The sequence below is a fragment of the Odocoileus virginianus genome, chromosome 28, assembly GCF_023699985.2.
Source record: "Odocoileus virginianus isolate 20LAN1187 ecotype Illinois chromosome 28, Ovbor_1.2, whole genome shotgun sequence".
Taxonomy (NCBI): Eukaryota; Metazoa; Chordata; class Mammalia; order Artiodactyla; family Cervidae; genus Odocoileus; species Odocoileus virginianus.
The window spans coordinates 28,696,556-28,710,229 of NC_069701.1; the positions used below are offsets into that span (position 1 = coordinate 28,696,556).

Below are 13,674 nucleotides of genomic sequence, written 5' to 3' on the forward strand. Positions count from 1 at the left end.
GACTGCAGCCATGAAATTAAAAGATGCTTACTCCTTGGAAGGAAAGTTATGACAAATCTAGACAGCATATTAAAAAGCAGAGACATTATTTTGCCAACAAAAGTGCGCATAGTCAAGGCTATGGTTTTTCCAGTGGTCATGTATGGATGTGAGAGTTGGACTGTGAAGAAAGCTGAGTACCAAAGAATTGATGCTTTTGAACTGTGGTGTTGGAGAAGACTCTTGAGAGTCCCTTGGACTGCAAGGAGATCCAACCAGTCCATACTGAAGGAGATCAGTCCTGGATGTTCATTGGAAAGACTAATGTTGAAGCTGAAACTCCAATACTTTGGCCACCTGATGCAAAGAGCTGACCCATTTGAAAAGACCCTGATGCTGGGAAAGATTGAGGGCGGGAGGAGAAAGAGACGATAGAGGACTCAATGGACATGAGTTTGGGTAAACTCCAGGAGTTGGTGATGGACAGGGAGGCCTGGCGTACTGCAGTCCATGGGGTCGCAAAGAGTCAGATATGACTGAGCGACTAAACTGACTGACTGATAATCCTATTTCTCTGGAGGGGGGAGTAAACAAACATGTGTAAATCTGTGTGCTTTTAATATATGTGCTTATTTCTATATATGTATACACAGTAAAATGTTGATGGCTGTTACTTCTGAATGGTTGGATTGTGACTATTTTTTGGCGATTTTTTATATTTTCCATTTTCACCCTATATATATAATATATATGTCTCTATGTATCTGTATAAGCCATAAGGCCTTACCTATAGTTCAGAATTTTTTTATAAAGCTTTAAAATGAAAGTTTCTCATAAAGTTGGTGCAAACTCGCTTAGCAACAAAAGCCTGGCCTAAACGGCAACAAGCCTTTCTATAGTCTATTTGTTGCTGCTGTTCAGTCACTCAGTCATGTCTGACTCTTTTTGACCCCATGGACTATAGCACTCCACGTTTCCCTCTCCTTCACCATCTCCCGGAGCTTGCTCTAACTCATGTCCATTGAGTCAGTGATGCCATCCAACCATCTTGTCCTCTGTCATCCCCTTCTCCTCCTGCCTTCAATCTTTCCCAGAGTTTTTTTCCAGTAAGTCAGCTCTTCACATCAGATGGCCAAAGTATTGGAGCTTCAGCTTCAGCATCAGTCCTTCCAATGAATATTCAGGTTTGATTTCCTTTAGGATTGACTGATTTGATCTCCTTACCATCCAAGGGACTCTCAAGAGTCTTCTCCAAAACCACAGCTCAAAAGCATCAATTACACACTCAGCTTTCTTTATAGTACAACTCTCACATCCATACATGACTATTAGAAAAACCATAGCTTTGACTAGATGGATATTTTTTGGCAAAGTAATGTCTCTGCTTTTTAATATGCTATCTAGATTGGTCATAGCATTTCTTCCAAGGAACAAGCATCTTTTAATTTCATGGCTGCAGTCGCCATCTGCTGTGATTTTGAGCCCCAAAGTAAAGTCTCTCACTGTTTTCACTTTTTCCCCATCTATTTGCCATGAAGTGACGGGACCACCATGACCTTAGTTTTCTGAATGTTGAGTTTCAAGCCAGCTTTTTCACTCTCCTTTTTCAATTTCATCAAGAAGTTCTTTAGTTCTTTGCTTTTTGCCGTAAGAGTGGTGTCATCTGCCTATCTGAGGTTATTGATATTTCTCCCAGCAATCTTGATTCCAGCTTGTGCTTCATTCAGCCCGGCAGTTCACATGATGTATTCTGCACATAAGTTAAATAAGCAGGGTGACAGTATACAGCCTTAACGTACTCCTTTCCCAATTTGGAACCAGTCCTTTGTTCCATGTCCAGTTATAACTGTTGCTTCTTCACCTGCATACAAATTTCTCAGGAGACAGGTAAGGTGGTCTGGTATTCCCATCTCTTGAAGAATTTTCCGTAGTTTGTTGTGACCCACACAGTCAAAGGCTTTAGCATAGTCACTGAAGCAAAAGTAGATATTTTTCTGGAATTCTCTTGCTTTTTCTATGATCCAGGGGATGTAGGCAATTTGATCTCTGGTTCCTCTGCCTTTTCTAAATCCAGCTTGAACGTCTGGAAGTTCACAGTTCACGTATTGCTGAAGCTTGGCTTGGAGAATTTTAAGCATTACTTTGCTATCGTGTGAGCACAATTGTGCAGTAGCTTGAACATTCTTTGACCTTGCCTTTCTTTGGGATATAGTCTATACTAATTAGTCTTTAAAGAGTTTGTATTTATCTCGTTTAGTGTTACTGAGCCTATATTTCACTGTAGAAATTATGCTGTCCAGAACTCCTGGAAGTGTCACATTATAGCCAGTACAGATATCATTTTAATATCCAAAGATGTCTGAACTCCAAAGCATATGCCCCTGAGAGTTTCAGGTAAGGTATTAGGGACAATATTTTGTGATTAGGGGAAATGAGGAAGGAAGGAAAGGAGGAAAAGAAGAAAAAGTTTATAATCTGGGTGGAATAAAAAAAAGTTCTGAAAAGGGCGCCAAGGGCAAATTATATGTGAAAGTGTTGGTCGCTTAGTCAGGTCACACTCTTTGTGACCCCATGGACTATAGCCTGCCAGGCTCCTCTGTCCATGTAATTCTTCACAAGAATACTGGAGTGGGTAGCCATGTCTTTTTCTAGGGGATATTCCCAACCCAGGGATTGAACCTGGGTCTTCCACATTGCATGCAGATTCTTTACCATCTGAGCCACAAATTAGATGTAAGAAGAGGTTAAATGTTACTTTTGCTGTCTTTCTGTCAAAGCTCTTCAGCCAAAGGCCACCAAACACACGAACTAGGTTCATAACTTGTGCGGGTAAAGAGGCCAAACCCCAGGAGGCAACCTTTTGGGGTGTGTCAGTGAGGGGCGGTTAGAGAGAGCTGTTGCAGGATGTATGCCTTAATGTGTGCTTTGGAGAAGGGACAGGCTGCCCTCAGAAAGTGTAGGCAAGTCCATGACTTGGTATCCCAGTAGGTCATCTCTCTGGGGAAGAGGGAATGGAAGGAGGAGAGGCGAAGCAGGCAATCCTCTCAGACAAGAAAAGGGGGTGTTTGGCCCTGTTTGTGAAGCCATGACTTTGTCTGTGTTCAAGCACGGTTAGGAAGTGGCCTGGCCTTGCCTGGAAACTCACGGTGTTGGAGGACCCTCAGCTTTGCGCAGTGGCAGTATTGTAGCCAATGAGGTTAATCCGAGGTGCGATTATTGCTAATTGGAGGACCCCCATGCTGGTGTTTTATGTCTGGTAGGGGCACAGCATGACCCAGCTCTGAGGGCCAGGCCGCTTCTCTTCTAACTCAGCGTCTGGCCTGGAAAACCCCATGTGCAGGAGAGCCTGGCGGGCCACAGTCCACAGGGCTGCAAAGTGTTGGACACGACCAAGCACACAGAGTAGTTTTAGGTCCACAGAAAAGTTGAGCAGAAGCCCTCTCCCCAACCAATCAGCACCATAGACCCGTTATTGACATCTTCCCTCCATGTGATAAGCTTGCAGTGTGGTCAGGCTGATGAGCTGGCATTGACATATTACCTTTAACCAAAGTCCATAGTTTTACCTTAGGGTTCATTCTTTGTGTGCACAGTTGTATGAGTTTTGACAAATAAATAATGGTGAGTTTACACCATTACTGTATCATACAGAATACTTTCACTGCCCTGAAAAATCTCCTGTGCTCCAACTATTCATCTCTCTCCACCTCTCCCCGGCCCCAGGTAACTGATGTTTTATGACGTCTCCGTAGTTCTGCCTTTTTCTGAATGCCATTTCAGACTGGCTTCTTTCATTTCACAATGTTCATAAACACATGTTTGAGCTTCCTCCGTGTCCTCTCGCAGCTTGATAACTCATTTTTTTAAATCACTTAATGATGTTCCATTGTTTGTCTTCCAAATTGTATTCCATGGTTCCAGGCTCTTGCCCTGTAAACATCCTTGCCATAAGCATGGTTGCAAACATTTCACCACACAACTAACTGGCCTTAAGGCAATTTTCTCGAAAGAAAGAAAATAACAAAACATAAAAGAGGGACATTATAAAGGACATAATGAAACGTAAGAAATGAATAACAAAATTTAAAAGACTTCATTGTGAAATGCAAAAGATTTTAATACATTTAAAATGTGTGTAGCTTCATGACAATACTCCATAAATAACTGATTTCATTTTGGGTTTTGCTTGTCTAAGCACCTGTCTTCCAAGTCTTTTATACACAGTATTTTATACTTTTTCTTCTTGCTGATTTTTCTCCTCCTTTGGCTTTGCACAGGTTTTTTTTTTTTTTTCAACTAAAATATCTTCCTTAGTAAGAGAGGTATCAGATTCCACAAAATAAAGTATTTGTACCTGAGCTTTGTACTGCTGGGTACTCTTGGCATATTGTCACATGTCCACTGGAAGACATTCCAAAGTTCAGTGGGAAATGTGGGTCCAAGTTTGTGCCTTCAAGTTCTCAGCCTCTTTCTCCTCTGGTGTATGTAATGTGTTTCAAAATAAGAAACCAACTATTGGAGCAATTTGTTGTCATCTGTCAGCTTGATAAAATCATCAATAAGGTCAATAACATAACGAACCAGTTGAAATTAAACTGTCAAACCAAAAACTGTCAACCAGTTATTTTATCTTTTACAGCAAAATTGCTTATGGCCAATTAGTTACGCAGCAAAAATGTTTGCAGCGACCGTGTTAATGGCAAAGAAGCTTATGGCACCCACAGTTTGTTGATCCATTCACCTATTAAAAGACATCTTGGTTGCTTCCAAGTTTTGGCAGTTATGAATCATGCCCTATATCTGCATGCAGGTTTTTGTGTGATCAAGTTTTCAGCTCATTTGAGTAAATAACTAGAGATTTGATTTCTGGATCACATGGTAAGACCGTGTTGCTCCACATCCTCACCAGCATTTGATGTTGTCAGTTTTTTCGATTTTAGCCATTCTCTTGGGTGTTTTGCTGGTAGATTTTTTTTTTTTTTAATACCAGCTCTCCAGCATAAGGGAAAGCCCCGAATTACTAACTTTCATGGTGTAAATCATCCCAGTGCGGCCAATTTAAGCAACCAAAGTGATGTTGCTGAAAGCAGAGTTGGAGGAGATATGCCTGAGTGTTTGTGCTGCCTATGGCATCTCTGCCTGTACAGGTGCTCAGCACAGAGACGGCTTAGCCATCCTGGACAAATCCTGTTGTCATCTTCTTAGACTGGCGGCCACTGCTTGATCATTCATGGTTGACTTCCTGGTGATCAGAGTAGGAAAATCACGTAAGCAGCTGCCTCTACAGAACCCAAGCTTAACTAGGCTAATTTCTATCTTCATGACAAAGATGCTAAGGGTGGCAAGTGGGTATTTAGCAAGCACTAAGCCGTGCTCTTCAATGCTTGGTGATACAGCAGAGCTTCCAACCTCTAGAAGCTCATCTCCCAAGTCATCTGAAATGGTTTATTCCCACAAGACCAAATCCTGGCCACCCTAAATCTTTTCCCTTTTCTATTACTTTGACTATGACCCCACTCAGTACCCCAATACCTTTCTGGTGTGCTGAGTCACTCAGTCGTGTCTGACTCTCTGTGACTCCATGGACTATAGCCCGCCAGGCTCCTCTGTCCGTGCGATTCTCCAGGCAAGAATACTGGAGTGGGTTGCCATTTCCTTCTCCAGGGGATCTTTTCTACCCTGGGATCGAACCCATGTCTCTTGCATCTCCTGCATCGGCAACTAGATTCTTTACCACTGTGCCAGCTGGGAAGACCATACCGTTCTTGGGTCACCCTTTTTCTCTCCACAGCCGGTGGGGTTTCCACGGTTTCTCAGAGGGCACCCGATGGCATCACTGACTCGATGGACATGAATTTGAGCAAGCTCTGGGAGTTGTTGATCGACAGGGAAACCTGGTGTGCTGCAGTTCATGGGGTTGCAGAGAGTCAGACACAACTGAGCGACTGAACTGAACTGAACCCGATATAAATGTTAAGCTCTCTGAAATAAGAAAACAATCATACACACACAGAATTATGTTCGTAATCTCCAGGAAGTTTCAATTATGTAACCGATTCCTCTTTTCCTAGAGCATTCTTTCTTAGTCACCAATAAGCGAGGTTGGTAATGATCATTTGATGATTTCATGTTCAGCAATTATTTGATTAAAGCTAAATTTAGCCTTTATATGTAAGATTATGCTTTGAAGTGTGACCAAATGAAACCGGGCTCCGCAAGCATGAAACAGGTGCAGCCATGAAGCCAAGGCGAGGGTGTGGGAGCAGGATGGCTGGGTTCTGTGCCCAGTCCTGTCACATGAGTCCTACTCCGCTGGCATCGAGGGGCACCTCAGTACAATTAGCAGATGGGATTAGGAGGGGTGATCATCCCAGATAAGTGAAGTAATTTATCCAAAAGGAAAACAACTCCCTGCGGCCCTGGAGGCCCTGCCAGTGGCCTGATCCCTGCTGGCTTCTCTGGCCCGCTGCAAGTGCCCTGCACTAAGCCCAGGTCTGACCTTGGGCAGATTGTGCAATCTCTTGAGGTTAATTTCCTCGTCTGTTACCTGAGACCGCAGCCTTTCATGATGGACAGGTGGGCTGGCTCAGAGGCTTCAGCCGTGGACTGGAAGCAGACAACAGGGAATTTAAAACCAGTTTTCTCACCTTTGGTGCTATGTGACCTTGCCTGAGAAAGCACTTAATTTAAATCCGTTTCTCTCTCTCTTAAAAGATTATGATGATGTTGGGCTAGGAAATTACAGGACACTGTCACCCCCGACCCCCAAAAGTCTTGTTAAACGTAGCCCAAACTCCAATTCCTTGACCTCTAGAGGTCCGAAATCCTCCCCTCGGTTTCCGTGAATTTCTGGGCTCACCTACCATTGATGACCCTGCTTCCGGGCATCTCATTCATGTGTATTATCTCCACACTGCCCCACATCAACCTGGATGTCAACCCAGCTGGACTGCCATGAAAAATACACTTCTGTAGAAGTATTCTGTGAACTGAAAGAAAGTCAATGGGGGGTGGGGGCAGTGGCTATGGAGAGGGCGGCATCTCGCAGCCTCATACACATCCAAACATCCTTAGTAGAAGCATGTGCTGAGTGCTTGATCGCGTCTGCCTCTTCGTAACCCTGTGGACTGTAGCCTCCCAGGCCCCTCTGTCCATGGGATTCTCCATGCAAAAATACTATAGTGGGTTGCCATGCCCTCCTCCAGGGGATTTTCCCAACCCAGGGATCAAACCCACGTCTTTTGTCCCCTTCACTGGCAGGCAGGTTCTTTGCCGCTAGAACCAACAGGGAGCATAATCTTCCCCATTCTGCCCTTCCCCGTTCTGCCCTCCCTAAATTCCAGCTTCTATTCCAAAGCACTGGCCAAAGTATTTTGCCAAAAATCCAGCTTTCTCCTTCTAAGGGAGATGCTGGTGAATAAAATCTCTGTCTCATTACAGTTTTAAGAACTGAACCAATGCACTTTGTCACGGGGCCATCTCATGCCATCCTCACCAGGACCCTAGGAAGTGTGGTTTTACTGATGCAGAGGCAGAAGTAGGGTGGGGGATGAAGTGAGCACTCCTCAGCCCTAGGGGAGGGCAGTGCTGAATTCAAAGCCAGGCTGATTCCAAATCCCAAGTTCTCCTTCTACCACCTGCTCCTTGGTCTGTGAGGCTCGGGAACCCCCCAGGACTGGTCTGGGTGAACTCCTGTTCCCAGGAAGATGCTGGCAAGTCACCCCTCCCCTCCAGGAGGGCAAAGGCCCTGCTTCCACATCACTGTCTCCCAAGGGAAACCTGGTTCTGGGACCACCCAGGGGCAGCCAGGGTCTCCCAGAGGCCTTGATGAGGAGCAGCGGGAAAGAAGCTTCGCTCTCCAGCTCCCTCCTGTGCCTGTCCTTCCACGCACCCCATCAGCCTTTCCACTTCGCCAACCTTCAGCGCCTGCCCCCTAAAGTGACTCCCACCAAAGACACCCGTCTCCTGACAGCCAGATAAAAACACAAGCTGGGGGGTGATTGGGAGAGGAAGTGAGAGGGGAGGGGTGGAACGCAGTGGTGCACACCCAGGAGGGAGGCATCTGAGCGAGGCTGGGAGGTTGTGGAGGGCGAGTCAAAGTGGAGGTCGTGACTAAGGAGGCAGTGCTCACAGTCCATGACGCCTCTGAAGCCACTGGGAAGATCCACGAGCCATCCCCAGTAGCAAGAGTGACAAGACGGGAACACATCTTAGCAAAATACATCAGAGGTCTGCTGGGCTCTGGAATACAGCTTGTGTCTTATAGCACCCCACTGTCTATCCAAGTCTGGCTGCAGTTAATGACAAAGGCTCTGTAACTTCCCGAGCACTCCCCACCCGCTGACGGGGAAAGAGATGGCAGAGAACGTGCTGAGTGGTCTGGACAATCAGCATTGGGTTAGGATTGGCTCTGGATATCTGGTCTCATCACCACAAAGCAAATAGAACGAAAAAAGTGGAAACAGTGACAGGTTTTATCTTCTTAGGCTCCAAAATCACTGCAGATGGTGACTGCAGCCTCGAAATTCAAAGATATTTGATCCTTGGAAGGAAAGCTCTGACAAACCTAGACAGTGCATCAAAAAGCAGAGACATCACTTTGCTGACAAAGGTTTGTCTACTTAAAGGTATGGTTTTTCCATTAGCCATGTACGGAGGTGAGAGTTGGACGATAAAGAAGGTTGAGCGCCGAAGAATTGACACTTTTGAATTGTCGGGCTGGAGAAGACTCTTGAGAGTTCCTTGAACTGCAAGGAGATCAAACCAGTCAGTTCTAAAGGAAATCAACTGCGAATATTCATTGGAAGGACTGATACTGATACTGAATCTGCAATAGTTTGGCCACCTGGTGTGATGAGTCGAGTCATTGGAAAAGACCCTGATGCTGGGAAAGACTGAAGGCTGGAGGAGAAGGGGGCGACAAAGGATGAGATGGTTAGATAGCATTACTGACTCAAAGGACACAAATCTGAGCAAATTCCAGGAGATAGTGTAAGAGAGGGGAGCCTGGCTTGCTACAGTCCTTGGGGTTTCAAAGAATCAGACATGCCTTAGCGACTAAACAACAACATGGATAACATACAAAATAAAGACCAGCAGAGAGTCAGAGCTGATTCTATGACCTCAAATCGGGGAGTGAGAGGGCTGAGGGAGTAGGTGGGGAGATGCAGTGCAAAAGTATCCTTTATTTTTAGATCATCAAGTAAATGGAAGGTGAAGTTGTTACAACACTTAACGTTCCTACAGCACTTTACAGTTTACCCAATGCTTGCATGAACATCATTTCTTTTAGAAAACGGAATTGTCCAGGGCCTGGAGTTCAGCTGCACAGTTTGAACTGTGGCCTTACCAAGTGCTCATCCATGATGTTGTTTTTTATTTTTAATATTTTCATGTTGTGGACCATTTTTAAAGTCTTTATTGAATTTGTTACAATATTGCTTCTGTTTTAGTTTTTATGGCCATGAGGCCTATGGGATGTAATCCCCCAACCAGGGATCAAACCTGCACCCCTGCCGTGGAAGGCAAAGACTTAACCATTGTAATGCCGGGGAAGTCCCTCATCCATGACTTTACGAAGACAGTCTTCTTCCCTGCATCTCAGGTTTCCCACTTGTATGATGGCAATGCCAATCATACTGTCCTCATAGGGTCGGTATGGGGACTAAATGAGACAGCCACTCGTTCATTCATTCATTCAAAAGTTTTGAGCAGCTCCTATATGCCAAGCTCTGTCCTAAACACAGGGAACAAATTATGCCAAAAAATTTTCTTTCCGTGAAATGTTCTCTCTAGTGGGAGGGACAGAAAATGGCCACTGAGTGGACTGTACTGTATATTAGAAGGTGATGTGGGTATGAACTAAACTGAGCTGGTGGATGGGACCCTAGCACCTGGTACCTCTGAAGCATGGGCCAAACACCAGCCATTATTATCCACCCCTCTCCTGCTCTCAGTGACCCTGCAGAGTGGACAGGCTTATAACTTGCACCTTACAGTTTGCTACTGAGACTCAGAGAGGCTGAGGACCTTCTAGGGCCACACAGCCAGCACAGGTCAAGCCAGGACTTGGATCTGACCCCTACTCCAGGGCTCTCTCCCTATCTTCTGCAAAAAGAGGAAGGGAGAAAAGCCCCAGGCGATTCGCCCCAGAGAAACTGCTGTCACCGCAGCTGTGTCACCTTCCTCCCCACCCCGCAAGCCCAGAACTTGCTGAACAAGCAGGACATGCAGGCAACCTGGCCCTGGGTGCCTGCTGGGAGTCCAAACCCAGAGCCTCCTGGCCTGGGTTCCCGTGGTGCGGAGGCTGTCAGGGCACCAGGGAGAACCGTCAGCTTGTTTTACTGACTTTCCACCCGGACGACTCCTCCAGGCCTGCAGTTAGGAGACAATGAACAGAAGGCAGAGACGAGGGACCCTGGGCAGTCCCCCAGGGCTGTGCCTTCTCTGACCCCTGGGGCCTTTCGGAGTCAGGGCAGGGCTCGGACAGCAGCCCCAGTATACAAACAGCAGCCCAGTCCACACTCAGGAGTGGCTCCTCTGGGCCAGAGCTCTAGGCTCCATCACAAGAGATGGCGGCAGGGAGCCTCCCCTGCAGATCCTGGCTGTGCGGGGCCTCCATCCAAGGCTTGCAGCCCTGCCTCCCTGCAAGCAGTCGGGGCTGTCTGACTCCCACGTGCAGGCCAGGCCCTGCCCCTGGAATTAATCAGAACTCTCTGGGAGTAAGTGCTCAGCTGCCCTCGAACCAGGCACCACTGACTCCAGCCAGGGACCCGCTAGTGATACTGACAAGCTTCCAAGGGCTGCCTGTCGTCTTCTTGTTGCTCAGTCGCTAAGTCATGTCCGACTCTTTGCGACCCTGTGGACTGCAGCATGCCAGGCTTCCCTGTCCTTCACTATCTCCCGGAGTTTGCTCAAACTTATGTCCATTGAGTTGGTGATGCAAGCCAACTACATCATCCTCTGTCGCCTCCTTCTCCTCTTGCCCCCAGTCTTTCCCAGACTCAGGGTCTTTTCCAATGAGTCGCCTTCTGAGATCTGGGAATTATACTGCCCCTGCTGTTACACTCCCAGGATCCACAGCAGAACACCCCCAAACGACTGCCAAGGAGGCCCACTCTCTTGATAACACGTTCCCCCCAGCCAGACAGGAGCTCCCCAGGACTACAGGACCCAAGCCCTGTTCTCACACCACTGTCCACACCCCACCCCCAGTAGACCTAGTTCCAGATCCCAACCTGCATGGTCCCAGGGCCCCTCCCTGGCCCCTGCAGACTATTTTAAGATCCGGGCTTCCCAGTTCTAGGAAAGCAAGATGAAAGTGAAGTGACATATTCTGTTTTGTAAATACCTTTTCAGGGTCTTTCCTGGAGGTCCAGTGGTTAAGAATCTGCTTTGCAGTTCAGGGGACACTGGTTTGATCTCTGGTCTGAGAAGATCCCAGGTGCTTCGGAGCAACTAAGCCTGTGAGCCACAGCTGCTGCAGCCCATATGCCTAGAGTCAATGCTTTGCACCAAGAGCCGATGCTGCTGCCAAGTCGCCTCAGTCGTGTCCGACTCTGTGCGACCCCATAGACGGCAGCTCACCAGGCTTTGCCGTCCCTGGGATTCTCAAGGCAAGAACACTGGAGTAGGTTGCCATTTCCTTCTCCAATGCACAAAAGTGAAAAGTGAAAGTAAAGTTGCCCAGTCGTGTCCAACTCTTCGTGACCCCAGGGACTGCAGCCTACCAGGCTCCTCCATCCATGGGATTTTCCAGGCAAGAGTGCTGGAGTGGGTTGCCATTGCCTTCTCTGCAGCAAGAGAAGCCCCCGCAATGAGAAGCCTGCCCACTGCTACTAGAGAGTAGCCCCCACTTACCACAACTAGAGAAAGCCCACATACAGCAACGAAGACCCAGCCCAGCCAAAAATAAATAAATGATTTATTTTAAAAATTTTTTATTATGAAAATTCAAACAATAAAATGCATACAAAGTAAAAAGAAGTAGCTCTGAAATGGGTGAAGGGGGTCAAAAGGTGCAACCTTCCAGTTATGAAATAAGCCCTGGGGATGTAATGTATAGCTTGGGGAGTGTAGTTAGTAATACTGTGGTGCATAGTTGAAAGTTGCTAATAGAGTAGATCTTAAAAGTCTTCATCACAAGAAAAATAATCCTGTTACTATGTGTGGTGACAGATGTTAATTAGACTTATTGGAGTGATCATTTCACAATATACACACAAATGCTGAATCCTTATATTGTATGCCTGGAATGAATATTAATATTATACGTCAAAAATCAATAGCTCCTCCCACACCATCCTCCTTAATGTCAATTCCCAGAAGTGTCTACACTTAACAGTTTGGTATGTATTCTTCCACTCTTTTATACATATACATATACACATATACACAAACACATACCTCACATAGAATTCTTTCACATAAGCAGGAATATTTTGTATAAACTGTTCTGCACTTTGCTCTTTTTTTTTTTTTTAAGCAGTAGTCACTTTTAAAAAACTTTTATTTTTTACTTTTTTTTTTGCCACGTCTTGGAACATGTGGGATCCTGAGAGATCAAACCAGCACCCCCTGCAGTGGGCGTGTGGAGTCACTGGGAAGTCCTGAACTTTGCTCTTCTGAGTGCTGCAAGGACATTTTTCTCTGTGGGACGTTTAAAGCTGACTCATTGCTCTGGTGGCGGCTACAGCATTCACTGCAGAGATGTTCCATAATATGTTTAATCATTCCCCTATTGATATACAGTTACTTCGTTTCCAATTATTCACCACTATAAACAAAACTGCAATAAAATCTTTGTGCACACATCTCTTCATACTTGCATTTTTCCATAGGTTCATTTCCAGGAACTCCTGTTATCCCATTTTATTTTGCATTCTTTGATGACAAGTGAGGTTGCCATATTTTCACCTGTTGGAGGGCACTGTGCACAGAAAGACTAATTTGTTCTACTTTCCCCATGTCTCCATTCCAGTAAGTAAGCCTCACCCATGGGAAATGGAGAAGAATTCAGAGGAAATATGGGGAAATCCGTCAACAGGCTGAAGAATGGCAGGCAGAGTAGGATTCACACCAGTGGACGTGCAGGAGACCAGCTCAAGACTGGATGGTGGACAGAAGGGAGGCTGACTCAACAGATGCATCCTTCCCCCATTTCAGCACCCTCACCCGTGTTGCCTTCAGAAGCAGCAAGCTGAGGTGGATAGGGAAAGGGAAACCAACTCAAAGTCAGAGACAAGTTCAAAACCAAGCTGAGATGGGGAGAAATCACCTGCCTCAGTAAGAAAAGAATCAGCCACGTTGGCACTCTAACAGCTGAGCACCAAAGAATTGATGCTGTTGAACTGGAGAAAATTTGTGTTGGAGAAGACTCTTGAGAGTTCCTTGGACAGCAAAGAGATCAAACTAGTTAATCCTAAAGGAAATCAATCATGAATATTCATTGGAAGGACTGATGCTGAAACTGAAGCTCCAATACTGTAGCCACCTGATGCAATGAGCTGACTCATTGGAAAAGATCCTGATGCTGGAAAAGATTGACAAGCAGGAGGAGAAGCGGATGACAGAGGATGAGATGGTTGGATGGCATCACTGCCTCAATGGACATGATTTTGAGCAAGCTCCGGGAAACAGTGAAGGACAGGGAAATCTGGCATGCTGCGGTCCATGGGGTCGCAAAGAGTCAGACAC

The 13,674-nt window shown here is 46.1% G+C and overlaps 1 pseudogene; it reads left to right on the plus strand.

Moving 5' to 3' along the window:
• Window positions 1-3,141: 3,141 nt before the first annotated feature.
• On the plus strand, window positions 3,142-3,207 carry LOC139031935 (U4 spliceosomal RNA; annotated as a pseudogene).
• The last annotated feature ends 10,467 nt before the right edge of the window (window positions 3,208-13,674 follow it).